The sequence below is a fragment of the Anastrepha ludens genome, chromosome 4 (assembly GCF_028408465.1).
Source record: "Anastrepha ludens isolate Willacy chromosome 4, idAnaLude1.1, whole genome shotgun sequence".
Classification (NCBI taxonomy): Eukaryota; Metazoa; Arthropoda; class Insecta; order Diptera; family Tephritidae; genus Anastrepha; species Anastrepha ludens.
Window position 1 is genome coordinate 129874345 of NC_071500.1, and position 6325 is coordinate 129880669.

Sequence of the window (6325 nt, forward strand, 5' to 3'; positions counted from 1 at the left end):
TGGAAACTAAATTTAAAGAGCAACATGTTTTAAATGCCGTGCAAGAAATCAATAAACACATTTATTTAGTGAGTAAAGGCACAAATGATAAGAACTGAATTGAAATAATTTTCATTATGAAACAAAATATTGTAATAATGATGCTAAGAATAACAGTAAAAATGTGACATATATTTTATAACTTTAAAAGGCTTTGAGGTTAGATTTGGTCTATTACGATACAAAAACCAGAACAGAACTCAAGCGTCACCTGGCGGTTGTTCAGGGAACTTTTTGATCAAGGTGGTATGTATATATACAGGGTGGCTGATGAAAGCCGCTACCAAAAAAAAATTGAATAACTTTTTTTCTTTTTAAGTTATCTGTTCCATTTTTGTTTTAATTTGCAGATTGATCTTTAAAATTTATTAAAATGGATAACTGGGACACGCAAACAAGAATTTGGATAGTCCGCCGCTATCACGCACTGGAGTCCGTAGTTTTGGTACAGAGAGAGTACAGGCGGATGTTTGGCGGCGATCCCCTGAGCAGATGGACCATAATGAGACTGGTGAATAATTTTGCTGAGCAAGGAACGGCCTTATCATCGAAACCCACCAGTTCGGACGGAGGAAACGATCGCTGCTGTAGCTCCAGCTATACAAAGCAATCCAAGGGTTTCAACAAGAAGCTTATCTGCTCAACTTGGTGTCAGCCGACAGTCTTTGCAAACAATAATGCACAAAGATTTAGACTTATTTCCCTACAAAATTCAAATGGTTAACAAACTGAATGCAGCAGACTTGCCGATTCGCTTGGAATTTTGCCAGAAGATCCTGCAAATGGTGGAAGAAGACCAAAACATGTTAAACTGCCTTTTCATGCCTGATGAGGCCCATTTCGATTTAAACGGCAATGTGAACAAACAAAATTGTCGAATATGGAGTACTTCTAACCCACAGATACTCCACGAGACGGAATTGCATCCTCTTCGCGTGACAGTGTGGTGTGCGGTTTCTTCACGCTGTATTGTCGGACCTTATTTTTTTGAAGAAAATGGTCACACCGTTACGGTTACTGGAGACCGTTATTTGAAAATGCTGAAAGAATTTTTCTATCCAGAACTACGCCGAAAGAGAATTCCTTTCAACTCTGTGTGGTTTCAACAAGATGGGGCAACGTCTCACATAGCCCAGACTGTTATGACAGAGTTGCGACGAAAATTTCCCAATAAACTGATTTCAAGAAACTCCGAATTTCGTTGGCCCCCCAGGTCGCCTGACCTTACTGCACCTGACTTTTTCTTGTGGGGTTTATGTAAACAAGAAGTTTATAAAACAAAGCCAACAAATTTGGATGAACTAAAACAATCCATTCGGGCAACAATTGCGGCTATTCCTGTCGCAACTCTCAAAGCAGCAATGAACAACTTTTTACTAAGATGCCGCACTTGTGTCAACGAGCATGGGGGGGCATTTAAATTCAATTATTTTTAAAACTAGTTAAGCTACATTTAATAAAATTTAATGACCTTCAACTTGAAAAAAAAAATAAATGAATTCCATACACTAAAAAAAAGTTATTTGAGTTTCTTAATGCAGCAAAATTCATCAGCCACCCTGTACCAAAATGGCCAGACCGATTAGAGGAGTCAATCCAGCCATGCCTTTCTGGCGCTCTATAACTCGAGCAAAAAACTCCTATATTTTAATGAAACTTGGTACCCATATTTCTCCCTGCCCTAGGTAGTTGCTATTGCAAAATGAGCGAAATCGGTCAATACCACTCTCACCTGCCATATAGCAGTAGATATCAAAAAAGGAAAAAACGTTATTTCGTTGTTATAAATGCAGCAAAATTACTCATATTTGGTACAAACAATGAGCACAAAAAAGAAATATGACGCTGGGTAGATGCATGTACCTCAATAACGGCATAAACTTGGTACAAGTATTGCTTCCTATCTCATGTAGACATAAATATTACCAAAATCAGACAAAAGCCACGCTGACTGCCGAATGTTTTTGTGATTTGTTGCCATCCACTTGGCACTTTGGCTCTTGTTGCTCAATGAAGCAGGCAGATACTGCAATCGGGTGTCAAGCATTTAAATTCCCCTAGATATACTGATTGCGGCAATACCAGCTTCTCTGCACATAAAGTAATACTTATATCAATATCCTTTATTAAAAACAAAATTGTGTTCCAAGACAACAAACACACTTGTTAGACTCTTGTAAAGAGCCCCCTGTCCTGTGGGATATTCAGCAAAATATTTTTGTTAAAAAATATTAAAAGCCCTTGATGATTTTTGGAAATACAGTATATAGAAGAAGATGTGATAAACCTGTCGCAGGTTACCCTACATAAAAACCTTTGGGAATACTGCTATTGAAATTTTGGATAATAAAGCCAGGTAGTATCTAAAACAAGAAAAATGTAAAGGTATTTCAAAAATCTTAAATTTAATGAAATGAGATTTGACTAAGTACTGCCCTCTTGGATTAACAACTAAAGTATATTTACAACGACCAACAGAGAAGTCTCCAGACTTGTTATGGTAAAATAAATTAAATCTTACGGCTGGAATTATGTATTCTATATGCACATTTTTGGGATACAAGAAAAAAAATATATTTATATTAAGATATAATTAGCATTAGTGAACATGAAAAACTTGGTATAATAATATTTGTGATATGTAGCACGAATCTCCCAGCATGAAACAGCAAAATTATAGGTAACATTTTTTTCTTGTTCGGTCACCCTTCGTTAGGCAATGGCAAACCTCCGAGTAAATTTCTGCCATGAAAAAGCTCTTCACAAAAAGTATCTGGCATTCGAAGTCGGCTTAAAACTGTAGGCCACTCCATTCGTAGGCCACTCCACCTAACAGAAATGTACCCGCCAATTATTTTGGCATAAACTTGAAATAATTTCTTATGTGAATAATCTAGCTGGAATGGGAAGAAATAATATTATATGATTATATATAATATATGATTAAATGTTTTGGTCGACTTGTTTGAGTCGATGGGAAAGCTCCCACTGCCATGGTAAAGAACCACCCTTTGTTGGTGGTACCTTTTCCATTTCCTTTTAAAAGGAAAAGTTACCAAATATCTCGATATGCTGCGATATGCATTTGAAGTCCATGTCGATTTTCAAACGAATGTAACATGTTTCTCTGCAAAATATTAGTAAAAACGATTAGCAAAACTACTGCAGTTGATTCATGTCCATTTATTCCGAATAAGCAGGCAACCATTTGCTTCAAAGCTTCATATGCACAGCCATATCTAGATGCTATTTACTATACATACTCGTACAGCTTTTGATGGACCGCGATCCTATTTATTCAACGTGAGTTTCCATCAAGCATCACTCAGTTAGTGAGGTATGTAACGCAATATGCCTTAGTCTCACCGTCGATATAACAGTATCTTAGTTTGTCTATTTTCGGGCATCAGCAGTACGAATTTTCTGCACAATATATTGTGGGGATCATTCACAAAAATCGATCATGAATGAACTAAAACCGCGATTTAATTATGTATGGCCTCGTATATCTACGAGATGCAGGTATTCCTGATGGTGCTTCAGTGTCAAAAGTCAAATTCAATGTTTCACGGTGATTTTTTAATTGAATATAATTACTTCTTAGTACGTCAAAATTTATTTCGAGAATACATGAAATAACCTTTCTGTCAACTGAAGTTTCATGTTCACAGAAGCACTAATGCCACACAACGCAATTGGCCCAACCAGCCATCAAACCACGTCCATTTGACGGCGCAGGTGTCGTACATACATACATATATAAAATATAAATAGCACCCTTCAAATATCGTTTTGGAAAAAATCAGATTATTTATTGTTCGGCAATAATATTCGAGTTAATTACGTTTTCTATTCCAAGCTCGACCACACATGCATACGTATGCACAATCGATCCAGTAGGTAAGTGCACTTATGCAAGTATGTAGCTGTTGCACTGAATGGTTTTTTAGTTTATGGTATTTAAAGTCTTCAATGTTAATATGATAACAGGCACTGAGTAATCGCGACCGCTTTCCATATCGTTCCGTCGGTAAAATGAAATGATAATAACTAAGAATTTCAATAATATACACCATTTCCACCATTTGTGGAACAACATCAAGACGTACGCTCCAAATGGGATTAGCTTGGCCAAACACCCAAAAAGCGTGCAAGCGCCGATTGTATATATATATATATATATATATATTCACACCTAGCTTTTGCTTAAAAATTGTAAAGACTGCAATGTCCAATTGTAATTGTCTCACTTGAATGATAAGTTTAACATTACCTGCCAGGCGTTAGCGTCTAGAGTGGCAAGGAATGACATGTCCAATTCCTGCAATAAATGTATTAAACGAACATCGAGTTAATTAAATGTAAAGTGAAATAATATGGTATATGCATTTTCATTCACCTTTCTTCGGAAATTGCTTGGGAAATCCAGAGTGGAAATTATTAATAAACTGACGGGTTGTTTTTTTTTAATAACTTTTTACTATACAGGTTGGGCCGAAACAAGCGAAAATCACACCCACATTCACCAAAGCCAACCGCTTACACTCAGATTTGTTGACACTTTATACCGACGGTAATTTGTTTGAGTTTACATACAAATGCACTATTAAATTTCCACAATAATTCAATTTTCTGTATATGCATATACATATAATTTATTCACTATTTTCCAATGCTAAAAGAAACTACCAGACTTTTGCGGAATTGAATTATACAAATTTGAAAAAGGCCCTCATCCGGTAAGTTGATTTCCGTATTGTTTTACCGTTCGGTACACTTTGTCTTTCCAGGATTTTTTTACTTGTGCCTGCTCTAGTTTTACCAGATTTTCCCTGCAAAATAATGCGCCGAAAAAACAACAAAAACTTCCGAATCCCCCTTGTGGCTTCAACCACAGACTCCAGCAAACTTGCAAGCGTGATGATATTCCTGGGCGACTGCAGCGAAGACCCAGCCTTTGGCTATGTACTACCTGGGGGTGTACACTTCGCAGCTTCTGTGATCGGCTGTGTTGTTCCCTGCTGGCCTGCTGCTGCTGCTGTTGGTAACCATTTTCATGCGTACGAGCATGAATGCTGCCTGTCGTCGTGTGAGTGCACCTACTCGTGACGTAAGATAGCGATGGCTTTCCAAAACGGAAATCTCTTATAGTTGCGATGTACATACATATATCCATGTGTACATATGTAAGTTTGTATGTGTGCATACTACACATAAGTAGGATGGGGACGAGAGCATGCATGTGCACACACATACATACACACCTAACTGCCAGGGGGTTCGCTGGTATTGTAGTGGTCGCGCAGTGGCTACGTGACTCTCGATGCTTTCCCCACCCTCACCTGCCTGAAGTAAATAGTTAAAGCGAAGAAGAGATACGAATATGCCGGCCATGTCAAATACCTACCAACATGAGCCTGCAAAGATCAACACATATGCATGCATATACATACTTACATATGTATATTTAGCTACAGTACATATATACTAACACTATATACATACACATGCACACGTGTAGCTACATAAATACATGCCATAGGCTATTCTACGGATGGATTTGCATGTAATCTTATGCTCGTTTGAGTAAGCACACATATGTGCATGCATATATGTACGTAGCCGCATGTATAAATGAATCCTCTACCTTGATTTAATATTTGCAGCTGGAGTAGGAACAGAATGAAGGGACTTTGCTTACTTGTAGCCGCGAGGCAGTCAAACTTTCATTCAAATACTCCTCGCTGTCTCGAACATCCTTCCGCAACAAACCCAATGTACATACATACAGACATACTTTGTATGTAAGAAGTAGATATAGATTATCATATGCAGCAGCTTGTATACATAGTATACAGTAGCGAAAAGAATAATAGTGTTCGTGTAAAAATGAAATATTCCAAAACTTTTCAGTTATGTAAAACTTATTACGACTGAGAAACGTTTTCGTATCTGGTAAATAAGCTCATATTAGACGAGGTAGCGTCACTAACACAACTATTGATATTTTAAATGCATATTTAATTACTAAATTAATTATAGTAGACTTATATCACATTTAGAAAAACGTTTTCTGATCTTCAAACGTGCTGATACAGTGTCTCACAGAAGTATTTTGCATGTGAATATGATTAAGTGAATCTTTAAATTTTTGTATTTTTCATCAATTATGTAATTATAAATAGTTATACAATTTTTTTTAACTATGGGTTAATACTGTTAAAATTATCGAGTTTTTCTATTCTTGTCAACGATCAATTGTTTTAACGCAGCGTAAATATCGGCA